We start from the raw sequence: 12,650 nt of genomic DNA on the forward strand, positions 1-12,650 counted from the left end.
CAATGAATATATTTTTAATTCTCACTTGGATTCTGATTAATCAAAAAGATCTAATTTCAAAACAAAAATATGATATTTTCAGACTTTCATATCAGGATACATTTCATATTTCTATAAATCCCAACAGCATTTATGAAGCCAAAAGAATTGCAATGGTATAAATCACTTGGATTTGAAAAATGTACATGTTAGAAACATTTTCCCAGTAACTTGCACATTAGTTCAATAAAGTCTGACTTGAAACACAAACTTCATTTCTTCAAGGTTGTTAATTTTATATTTAAGACAGTGATTAACAAAATTATATTTTATTGGTGTATTTTTGGCTTAAAATTCTTTGATTGATGAATGCTAGATGAAAGAGTTCTCTGTGATACATATCAGTTTTAGATAGTAGACTCTCTCTTGACATTTTCACCTTGTGTTTCTTGAAATTTCTTTAGTACTATGTTGAATACTTTAGTTTCAGGGGAAAAATCTAAATATGTGTAAATAGTAGTTCTAGAAATAGTACACCTGTTTATGAAGGAAACACTAATAAACAAGGCTTCAAATACTAGCATAGGGTACTGATAATATATTTTCTCTACTGATAAACTTATCTGAATTCAGAAATATATTCTGAGCAACTATGTCTCCTAAAATGGCTCCCTGAACCTAAATATAAGCAGTGACAATGTCAATAGACTTGCTAAGACAGCAAATTTAGAGTTTAGAGTCTTTACTCTAGACAACACTAAACAAAGTTGTGGATCTATGTAATGACTTCTCAATATAGACTCTGGAAGCCAGAGAAGATCCTGGACACACATTTTGCAGATGCTAGGATGACAGCCTAGACTCCTATACCCAGCAAAACTTTCATTTTTCATAGATGGGGAAAATAAGGCAAAACAAGAATTAAACAATACTTATCCACAAAACCAGATCTACAGAGAGTACTAGAAGGAAAAACCCAACCCAAGGAAGTTAGTTGCCTCCATGAATACAAAGGCAATAGATAATGTCACACCAGCTAATTCCAGAGAAGGGAAACATGCACAGAATACCACCAAAAAATAGGAATTAACAATCACTGGTCATTAATATTCCTTAATATAAATGGACTCATATTACCTTATGAGTTACAGACTAAGAGAATGGATACAAAAACAAGAACCACTGTATACAAGAAACTCACATCAATTTCAAAGACAGACATTGCCTCAGAGTACAGGATTAGAAAAAGAGTTTCCAATCAAATGGACCAATAAAGCAAGCTGGTGTATCTATCCCAATATCTAACAAAAAAAGACTTCAAACTAAAATTAATACAAAATGAAGAAGGACATTTGATATTCGTCACAAGAAAAACTCATCAAGATGAAGTCTCAATTCTGAACATTTATGCCCCAAATACAAAGGGCACCCACATATGTGAAAAAAAAACATTACAAAAAATATAAATCACTAATACTGGGATACTTCAATAGTCCACTCCCATCGGATATAGGCCTGCCCAACAGAAAATGAACAGAGAAATAAAGGAACTAGCAGATGTTATAACTCAAATGGGCTTAACAGGCATCTATAGACCATTCCACCCAAACACAAAAGAATATTTTCTTCTCAATACCTCATGGAACCATCTCTAAGATAGGCCACATACTTGTTCACAAAGAAAATATCAAGAATTACAAAAAAAAATGGAATAAGCCCCTGTATCATATTGGATCACCATGGCATAAAGTTAGAATCCAATCTCAACACAAATTACAGAAAGCCTACAAACTCATGGAAACTGAATGATGTTCAACTGAATCATCACTGGGTTAAGGAAGAAATAAAGACAGAAATTAAAAACTTCATAGAACTCAATGAAAATGAATGCACAACATACTCAAATTTATGGGACATTATGAAAGCACTACTAAGAAGAAAGTTTAAAGCACTGAAAACCTACAACGAGAGGTTGAAGAGATCTCAAACTAGTGATTTAACAACACAGCTGAAAGCTCTAGAACAAAAAGAAGTATACTTACCCAGGAAAAGTTGACACCTGGAAGTAATCAAATTGAAGGCTAAAACCAATAAAATAATAACAAAGAGAACAACACAAAGAATCAATGAAACAGAATTGGTTCTTCAAGAAAATCAACAAGATAGACAAACCCTTGTCCAAGCTACCCAAAAGACTGAAGGAGAATGTCCAAACTATCAAAATCAGAAAAGAAAAGGGGGGACATAACAACAAACACTGAGTAAATCCAGAGAATTATCAGGTCATCTTTCAAAAGTTTGTACTTCACAAAATTGGAAAATTTAAAAGGAATGGACAATTTTCTGAATACGCACCACATACAGAAATTAAAAAATACACTATTTTAACAGATGTATGACCCCTATGGAAAGAGAAAAAGTCACTAATAGTCTTCTAACCAATAAAAGCCCAGTGTCAGGTGGTTTCAGCAAGAATTTTACCAGAATTTCAAAGAAGAGTTAATACCAATACTCTTCAAATTATTCCACACAATAGAAACAGAAGGAGCATTGTGCGACTCCTTTAATGAGGCTACAATTTAACTTGATAATCCAAACCACACAACGATGCAACAAAGAAAGAAGTATAGACCAATCTTCCTCATGAACATTGATGCAAAAATACTTGATAAAATACTGGCAAACTGAATCCAAGAACACATCCACCATGATCAAGTAGGTTTCATCCCACAGATGCAGAGATGGTTCAGCATATGAAAATATGTCAATGTAATCCATCATATAATCAAATTGAAATAAAAAAGCCACATGACCATCTCAATAAATGCTGAAAAAGCCTTCAACATAACAAAGGCAATTTACAGCAAGAAGACAGCCAACATAAAATTACTTGGAGAGAATTCAAAGTGATTCCAATAAAATCAGGAACATAACAAGGCTGTCCAATCTCTTTATTTATTCTATATAATACTAGAAGTCTTAGCAAAGCAATAACACAAGAGAAGGAGCTTAAGAGAATACAAATTGGAAAGGAAGAAGTCAATCTTTTGCTATTTGCAGATTATATGATGTATACATAAGTGACCCCAAAAATTCTACCAGGAGAACCCTATAGCTGATAAATGCTTTCTGTAATATGGCAGGATATAAGATTAACTCAACAGAATCAGTGGACCTCCTATATACAAATGATAAACATATTGAGAAGAAAATCAGAGAAAACTCATCCTTTAAAATAGCCACAAATAACTAAAGTATCTTGGGGTAATACTAACCAAACAAGTGAAAAATTTATGTGACAAGAACTTTATGTTTTTGAAGAATAATATTGAAGAAGATATCAGAAAATGGAAACATCCCCCCATTTTCTTGCATAAGTAGGTACAACATATAAAAATAGCAAATCTTACCAAAAGCAATCTACAGACTATTTGAAATCCTCATAAAAATCCCAACACAATTCTTCACAGACCTTGAAAGAACAATACTCAACTTCATATAAACCAATGAAAGATAAAAGAATCATGTATAATAAAGGAACTTCTGGAGATATCACCATCTCTGACCTCAAGTTCTTCTATAAGAAGTAGAAATAAAAACAGCTTGGTATTGGTATGCAAATAGACACTTGGAAAATGGAGTAGAATTGAAAACCTTGATATTAATCCACACACCTATGAGCAACTGATTAATGACAAAGAAGTCAAAATTTTACAATGGAAAAAGGAAGCATCTTCAGCAAACAGTGCTGGAAGAACTGCATGTCAACATGTGGAAATTTGAAAATAAATCCCTATCGATCCCCATGCATAAAACTCAAGTCTAAATGTATTAAAGACCTCAACATAAATACAGTTACACTGAACCTCATTGAGGAGAAAGTGGGAAGGAGCCTTGAATGCATTGGTGCAGAAGACCACTTCCTAAATATAACACCAGCAACACAGATACTGAGAGGAATAAATAATACATGGGACCCCTTGAAACTGAAAAGCTTCTGTAAGACAAAAGACACTGGTCAATAAGAAAGAACAGCAGCCTACAGAATGGAAAACATCTTCACCGTCACCATATCTGACAGAGGGCTGATCTCCAAAATATATAAAGGACTAATGAAATGGTACAGCAAAATACAAAATTATCCAGTTAAAAAATGGGGTAATGATGTAAACAGAGAATTCTCAGCAGAAGAATCTCAAATGGACAGAAGAGTTTCTCAGCATCCATATTCATCAGAGAAACACAAATCAAAATGACTATGTGATACTATCTTACACCTGTCAGAATGGATAGGATCTAAAACACAGTGGATAGTTTATGCTGGAGAGAATGTGGAGCAAAAGGAAAGAGTGTAAACTGATACAGCCACTTTGAAAATCAATATGGTGGCTTCTCAGAAAATTGAAAGTCAATCTTCCTTAAGAGCCAGTTTTACCATTCTTGAGCATATACCTAAAGGATGTTCAATTGTACCATAAGGACTTGCTCAAAAATGTTTATAGCAGCATTATTCATAATAGTCAGAATCTAGAAACACCCTAGATGGCCTTAACCTGAAGAATGGATAAGAAAATGTGGTACATTTACAGGACGGAGTACTACTCATCTGTAAAAAGCAATAACATCATGAAATCTGCAGACTAAAGGATAACTGGATGGTCAAGTTGGGAGAGCGATGGAGTGGAAAAGCAATGAAAGAAATATCTAGAAAGAGGGAGCCATTATGGGGATAGGAAGAAAGTTAGAGCTAGGAAAATTCCCAGGAATCCACAAGGATGACCCCTGATAAGATTCCTAGGAATAGTGGAGAAGGTGCCTGAAGTGGTATTCCCCTGTAATCTAATTGGTGACTACCCTAACTTCATCCTAGAACCTTCATCCAGTAACTGATGGAAGCAGATGCAGAGATCACAACCAACCACCAGGCTAAGATTCAGGAGTCCAGTTAAACAGAGAGAGGAACAAGGGGGGCTGTTGGTAGCAGTGAAACCCCAGATCCTGAATTTCTTGTAATTCCCTGGTCTGATTGCCTACAGCTGCTCTGAGCACGAGACCTTCAGGAGTTCCTGATGGCAGGAGAGTGGTTTCTGGTGGGTTTGGCTGGGGCGTGGCTATCTCTATATAATCTGCTCCTGAACACAATAAAGGGGGCATTCTTGGGGAATTCAAGGATGACCCATGTCGCTGTCTCTCCGTCTGTGTGTGTTTGTGTATTTTAAACTCCAGCCCCTTGCCCGAAGCTTGCGAACTGGGTGCCAGCGCACAGAGCACAGACAAGGGGGAAAGCGTTGCGCGGCAGGGGGTCAAGATCATGACAAGGAAATCTACAGAGACAGTTCTACCAAACTTGTTAGAACTGACAAAATCTAGGTCAACAGCTGTGGATCCTGGATAGGACCTAAGTAGGCCATCAGCATGTAAGAATTGTGTAACTTTTTATGTTTAAGGGGCCCCTGGCAGTGGGAGCAGGATCTATCCCTAGTGAATGAGTTGGCTTTCTAGAGTCCATTCCCTATGGTGGGATGCTATGCTTAACCTTGATGCAGGTGGGAAGGGCTTTGTTTAGCCTCAACTTAATGTGTCAGGCTTTCAGAACTCCCCATGAGAGACCTTGCCCTTTTGGTGGACAAATGAATGTGTGGAGGGTTGTGGGGAGGTCAGAGGGGGAGTGAGAGAAAAGGTGGGAGAAGAACTGTGGTTGGTATGTAGAATGAATGAAAAATATAAATAAAGGAAAAATAAGGAGAAAGGAATGAAGTGGTACTTCAATACACATTTTATTTTATTATTAGTTCCTCAAGAGTGATGGAATAGATAATATTAACAGATGTATTAATTATAAAATGATAGATCATTATTATCTCACTGTATGCTACACATCAAGCCTCAGTCAGCTAGCTTTTAAAGTATCAACAATGGAAAAATCCATATCCCAACGATACTAATTTTACATTACTAGTATTTAGGATTATATATTTATTATTACAAGTAAAATGTTTCTTCTGTTCTCATTCCTTAAGAATTTTTCATGACTGTTAAATATGATAAATATTTCATTCATATGACTGTCTTCTGAAATGAAGCCAGACATTTAGTTTGAAAATATACGTATTTATTCTGTTCAAGGAACGTGTAGTTGAGTCAGCCATAAGAACATTCTGAAACAGAATATGCCTGCTAACAACTTTGACTGTTTCCGAAGGATTCTAAGAGTTTCACACTTTGCAATGGAGTTTAAGATACAAATAATCCACCAGCATAGAAATTGGAAAGTATTCAATGCTTCATTAGGAAACAACATATTTTGTTGTTGAGGATCAAACAGAATCTTTAAATGTAGGAGGTAATGAAAATGTCACTCTTAATTCTTCGAAAGACTTATACTAATGTCATGATTTAGCTTTTTCTTTATATAGTCATATCACAGTCACAGCTATATATACCTTTTGATGTATATACATAAGCATCTATATGTATAAATACTGCACAAGATAATCTAGTATGTGCCTATTTCTATAATCATCACCAGTCTTCCTTAAGATATTTTCCAAAATAATTACATTTTTCATAAAAACAAAATTAGATGTCTTTGTTATTTGTTTTACAATTATCCTGTTTGTTCAAACGTTAGTGCACACCAGTGGTACTCTCATGCTAACGTTCATTCACCCTATCTTTTCTCCATTTGACAGCACAGTTGCTGACATTTCTAATTACTTATTTTCCCTCCCAGAACTTTGGAATCTAAATCTTTGCCTGAAATGCTCAATTCCTCACTTTCAAGAAGCATAGGTAATTTTAACTCAGGACCTTTCAAAATTATAATATAAAAATGTGTATCATAGATGCTAAGGGTACCGTGTTTTAATTTTTATATTATAAAACAATCTCTTGTAAGATGTTTTTCTTTATTCACTCAAGGTCATCTCATAATATTTAATAAGAATGTATTTATTATATTTTATCACAAACACATCCATCTTGTATATTTTCTGAAGGAGCTGCTAATACCACAGCTACCTTCTTAAGATTAGAATCTTAAACTTCATGGTTCATCATCCCTATTTTTCTTCCCTGGTTATCCTAAAACTTTCTATGCAGACCAGCATGTCCTCTAATTCACAGAGATCCCAGCTTGCTGAGATTCAGGCATGTATGTGCCACCATGCCGAGTTATTTGTCATTGATCTAGACACCAGTTTACCCTTGAATCAGTCCCAAATGTGAATAACATTTCTGTTACCTTATTTGAGAAAATGAACTCAACGCTGAACATTCCAAAATCAACCTTTTACCATGTTTTGCTTTAGATGGGTTAAAGAGACTGATCTCTCTGCCTTTCCTATCCTTGGATTTCTGTGGCTCTTATTCATATTCTGGCTGTTTCCCCACCATATTATCTCTTGTTTATATTATTTGAAAATTTCATATATGGAAACTTTGATTATATACAACCCCCATTCCCTCTAAAACACATCCTGCATTCTCCCTATCGTCTGTATCCTCTCTCAAATTTGTGTCCTCCTGTGGTCAGTAGTTATTGTCCGTATGTACATTAGTCTATGACTGACCACTGGAGTATGGACAACTTATCAGTGCCATGTTTCTGAAGAACCTCATTCCATATTAACTTTGTTTAGTTTCTCAACAGAAAGTAGGATGATTTAAACCCTTCACCAATCCATGAAAGAAAATTGACTGGTTTGATTTTGAACCACAGTTGTTGGGAAATTATGGTTGCAACACTTCTGACTTGTCTAGAATTTAATATTTCGCAGAAATACAAGGTCTTCTGACTGTGATGATTTCCCATCCCTTTTCCAAGATGTTCACTGAATGATTTGAATACAGATAATCCAGTATATGTCCTGTTTTTGGAGCGTGACGCTCCATGGTTACTTGCTGTCTGTTTTGACCAGTTGTGATTCTCTGTAATGTCCCCCATTCACTTTAGCAAAGGATAACCAGAATAACCAGGCTACAGTCCACAATCCCAGAGAAGCCAGGAAACAAAGACCCTAAGAGAAGTACACATGGATTCCCCTGGGAAGACAAGATCTTCTAAGGAAATTGGGCATGTAGGGGAGAGGAGGAGGGTAGAAGGGGAGTGGAGAGGGAAAAAGGGGAGGGGAACATGATGAGTTGAGATGGTCAAGTGGGGAAAAGGACAAAAATTGAGAGCAAAGAAAGACGTACCTTGATAGAGGGAGCCATTGTAGAATTAGCGAGAAATCTGGCATGAGGCTAAGTCCCAGGAATCCACAAGGATGACCCCAGCTAAGAATCTAAGCAGTAGTGGAGAGAGTGCCTGAACTGGTCTTCTCCTGTAAACAGATCAATAACTTAATTGTTTTCTTAGAACCTTCATCCAGGAACTTATGGAAACAGATGCAGAGATCCACAGCAAAGCACTTGGCCAAACTCCTAGAATTTGTCATAGAGAAGCAGGAATGACAATATGAGCAAACGGGTCAAGACCATGATTTGGAAACCCACAAAAAGAGCTGATCTGAGCTAGTGGGAGTTCACTGACTCAGGACTGACAGTTAGGGAATCTACAAAGGACTGAAATAGGCTCTCTGAATGTGGGTAACAGTTGTGTGGTATGAACAGTTTGTGGGTCACTGGCCTTAGAACCACTATTTATCTCTAGAGCATGAACTGACTTTTTAGAGCCCATTCCCAAATGGGGGAGGGCCTTGTTCCTGCCTCAAATGATGTGAAATGCTTTGTTGACTCCCCTTGGGAGGCCTCACCCTCTCTGAGGAAATGATGAGAGTGGAGTGACAATAGGTGGGAAGACAAGAAGGAGGATAGGGAAAGAAACTTGGATTGATATGTAAAATAAAATAAAAAAAATGTTTTAAAAATAAAATAAAGTAAAATCTATTTTATACTTTAAAATATTAATATAGTTCTTAGTAATGTAAACTTCCCAACCTAAAAATTCTGAGTTATTAATAATACATAAATTCAAATCAAGGTAATGAGTCTTAAATTTTTTTTGTATATTAAGAGGTAAAAATTTTGATATTATGAATTGTGTCTTTGGCATCAACTATCCTTTCTTAATTCATATAGTTACTATGAAATTTAGTAACAGGTTGTGTAGGCTGGTGATTTTGTTCTCCTATACACTGATTGTATAAGTTATGGCAACACATAGAATATCTTCCATATCTACATTAATTTATACAAATGAAGATCACTACTCTTGATGGCTTATATGATATATTTTAAAATCATGTGAAAGGATGGGTGCGGAGGAACTGGTAGATAACAGAATATTAAGAAATACTCTGCAAGTTCTTTGTGACACCTTTATTTTTTTTAAAAAAAATATACTTTTATTGTTACCAAAATCTTGTTTTATTTTTTTAAAACGTGGCTTCTTCTCAACAAAAATTTCAAGATGGATTTTTAAGAAACATGTACTCTATGCTTCCAGAACAATAAACTCAATGACAAGTAAAACGGCAGCTTGATATACAAAATTACAGAGTATCTGCTTTTGTAGTAATTCTCTGTATGGCTTCAAAGAAAAAGTGTTAAAGTCAAGGTCTTGGGTGTCTCTAGGACATTGATTGCCACAATGAACCATTCTTCCAAATATTAGTAAACTTTGCACAGAAGATTGCTGCAAGCTATTTTTTGAGCCAAAAGGATTAGATTTGTCTCTTTGATGGCTCTGACATGTGATATAGATTTCCAATGGGGTGAAGTTTTTCCAGTCACAGGGTGACTTTCTAAACCTCGTTGCTTTCTGAGGGTAGAGAATAGCCTCTACAGGGGGCTGCACTTCAATATATTGCATATAAGTGCGCTCTTCTATGAGGAATTGAACTCCCTCTCTAATGGTCTTTCAGGCATTGAACTGAGTTTAATTAGGAGAACATTTCCATTTCTGCTACACGAAGTTGCTGCTTCAAGATTCTTGCAATAACGATTGAAAACATTTCAATAGCACTTGCTATGCTTCAAGTCTTGGTCTAAACCCTGTATGTGTTTTTAATGCTTCTTTTTCTCACAGCAGCCATATGAATCAAGGCATATTATCATCCTAAGCATGGTCCAAGAGAAGAAGAATTGTTAATTAATTTGTCAAAGTTCTTAGAACTAGCAAGTGGCAAGTGAATGAGTGGGAGGGGGGATTCAAACTCATGCAAGCTGTCTAATTTTGGGAACTCAGCTAGGATTCAAATTCTGGAAAGCTTATCCTGGATTCCCTATGCTATATAAGCACCAACAAGATTAAGCAGAAAGCAAACAGGAAAGAGCATAAGCTAAACATTCTTTATGTATTTTATCCAATTCTTTTACTTATTTTTTAAAAATCACATTGAGGAAAATTAAATCAAGTGTTTTATATACTCACACAGATGGTTTTTGAGGTGGATATAATCTAGAAATACTTAATGGAAAATAATTCTGCATTTCAATTTTATAAATGCATAGAACTATCGTCGACTGTCCTACTCAGAGTCCAGGCATATATCCAACAGTTACTCTTTTATAATCATATAAAAAGATGTGAGATTGTTTTCTTTTCCATGTTTATCCTTCAAGTTCTATAGAAAGAAAATAAGAAAAAATAAGCAGAATTAAATAAACTGATAAGATAGACTTATCCAATTTAGTTTTGGAATTGAATTTAAATTTGTTTCTCTAAAGATATCAGCATTATTTATATAAACAGCACCAAAATGCATCTGCTACTTAAAACTGGGTGAGATTTCTTCTATCTCTGAGGTTTTGGAAATACCACTTAGTGGAAAAAAACAATTTTAAGGTTATCATATAAGTGACAAAGACATTAATCTGACAAGATATGCTCAAGAGACCCAAGATACAGCTGCCGAAATCCTTTTGACACTCTCACCCATAATTTCACAGAGCTTTGTGTAATTAACACACTTCATGGGGTTTAGGCAACATTAGTTGCCTCTCTATCAGAATGCAAATTTGAGAATGATATGGATCTGCACAGGAGACAGAAACAACTGTTCCCCCAGGTAATAACTTGTGCACTCCTTCCTGAGGCAGACCGAGGCGACAGATACAGCATATCTCAGATTTTAATGTGGAGTTAACATATGCTTTATTACAGATACAAATGCTACAACCAGCTACATTATACAATTTACTAAAATTAAAAGGTTTACTGTCATCTTGAAATTCTTACGCAATACCTTCTTAAAAGTCATTTTAAATGATGAAACCCACTGCTGGTTGATGAGCGCATATGTCTGGATAAATGGAAATGCAGTCGTGTAAATGATAAAGATTTAAGTGGGTCATCAGTTTCTATTTAGACAAAAAGCAATCATTTCAGCAACCAGAAGTCTTAATAGTTACTATGGGGGAGAAAAGGAGAGAGTCAATGTGTCTGTGTGCGTGAGTCTAAGTGTCTGTGTGTAGAACTGTATGTCTGTGTGTGTGTGCACATACATACTTAGCAATGACACTATATTTATACCTTTTATTTGGGATTTATTTTTCTTTTGTAACACTGGATCAGTCAATCATTTCAAGATATGAGTACTCTCCAAATCACTCATTATATGGAAATAAAGAATTCTGGTATAGCTTTTTTAATAATTATAAAATTGATTTAAATAAATTAGTTTAATATAATACTGATAGAGGGACTGGAAAAATCATTCAGTTGGTAAATTGCCTAGCATGCTAGTCTGAGGACATGAACTCTGCCTGGAACCACAAAAATAGCCTGATGCGGTGTTGTGAACTTGGAATCCAATAGTTGGCGATCAACAAGAGGATCTTTGATGCTTGTTGAGTTGGATAATCTCAATCCAGGAAAATACGCGGTTCCAAGAATCAAGATTTCATGAGTAAAACTCTCCTCTCCTGTCTGAAAGACATCATTGTACAATAGTCGTCCTCATCCTCCTAAAACCACAATACTTCCGCCTCCTCTTTGATTGACATATAGAGTGGCTCTGGTTATGTCAGCAAGAAAGGTGCTGAAGGAGCTCCTTCCTCCTTCAGCCAATAGCCTTTAAGGTACCAGTTCACCTGGGCATGGTCTCTGCTGCTTTTTAAAGCAGCGGTAGCTGTGAGCTCTCTCTTGCTTCGGGCTCGGCTTCTGGACCGCTTTCCTGATCGTGCAGAGGGCTGTTGTCTAGGACACTGCTCTGTAAGTTTTTCCTTTAAACAAATAACCCTTTTATTAATCATAATTCAAAATTGGTGTGGGATTGTTTTGTGACTTACGCCTTCAGAACTGTACAACTTTAACCCAACCAAGCTTAATAAATGATTGAGGGAAGGCCTGCTCAAGCTCCACTGCTAGCTTAAGAGGTAACATCAGTTGATGGTAGTGAAAAGGAGTCAGTTTTATTCGGGTAAGTAGACCCTGGTAGTTTCCTCATACTTCAGTAGGTCCCCTCACATTCATAAACATATGAGAAGCATTAACTGCAACTATTGAGCTCCTTGAATTAATGAAAAGTATATGAGATTTGGCAGAGGGCATAAGGAGATCTGGAAAAAGTTGAAGGTGAGGAGTAGGGTTAGGCGATGTGATCAAAATACGTTGGGGGAAACTCTCAAGCAACAGAAAAAAAAATATAGGGGCTGGAGAGCTAATCAGTGGTTAAGAACACTGGCAGCTCACAAGTATCTGTAACTCCAGTTCCATGGGATACATC

The sequence above is a fragment of the Alexandromys fortis genome, unplaced genomic scaffold (genome assembly GCF_014885135.2).
Source record: "Alexandromys fortis isolate MF-2015 unplaced genomic scaffold, M_Fortis_MF-2015_v1.1 scaffold_116, whole genome shotgun sequence".
NCBI classification, from domain to species: Eukaryota; Metazoa; Chordata; class Mammalia; order Rodentia; family Cricetidae; genus Alexandromys; species Alexandromys fortis.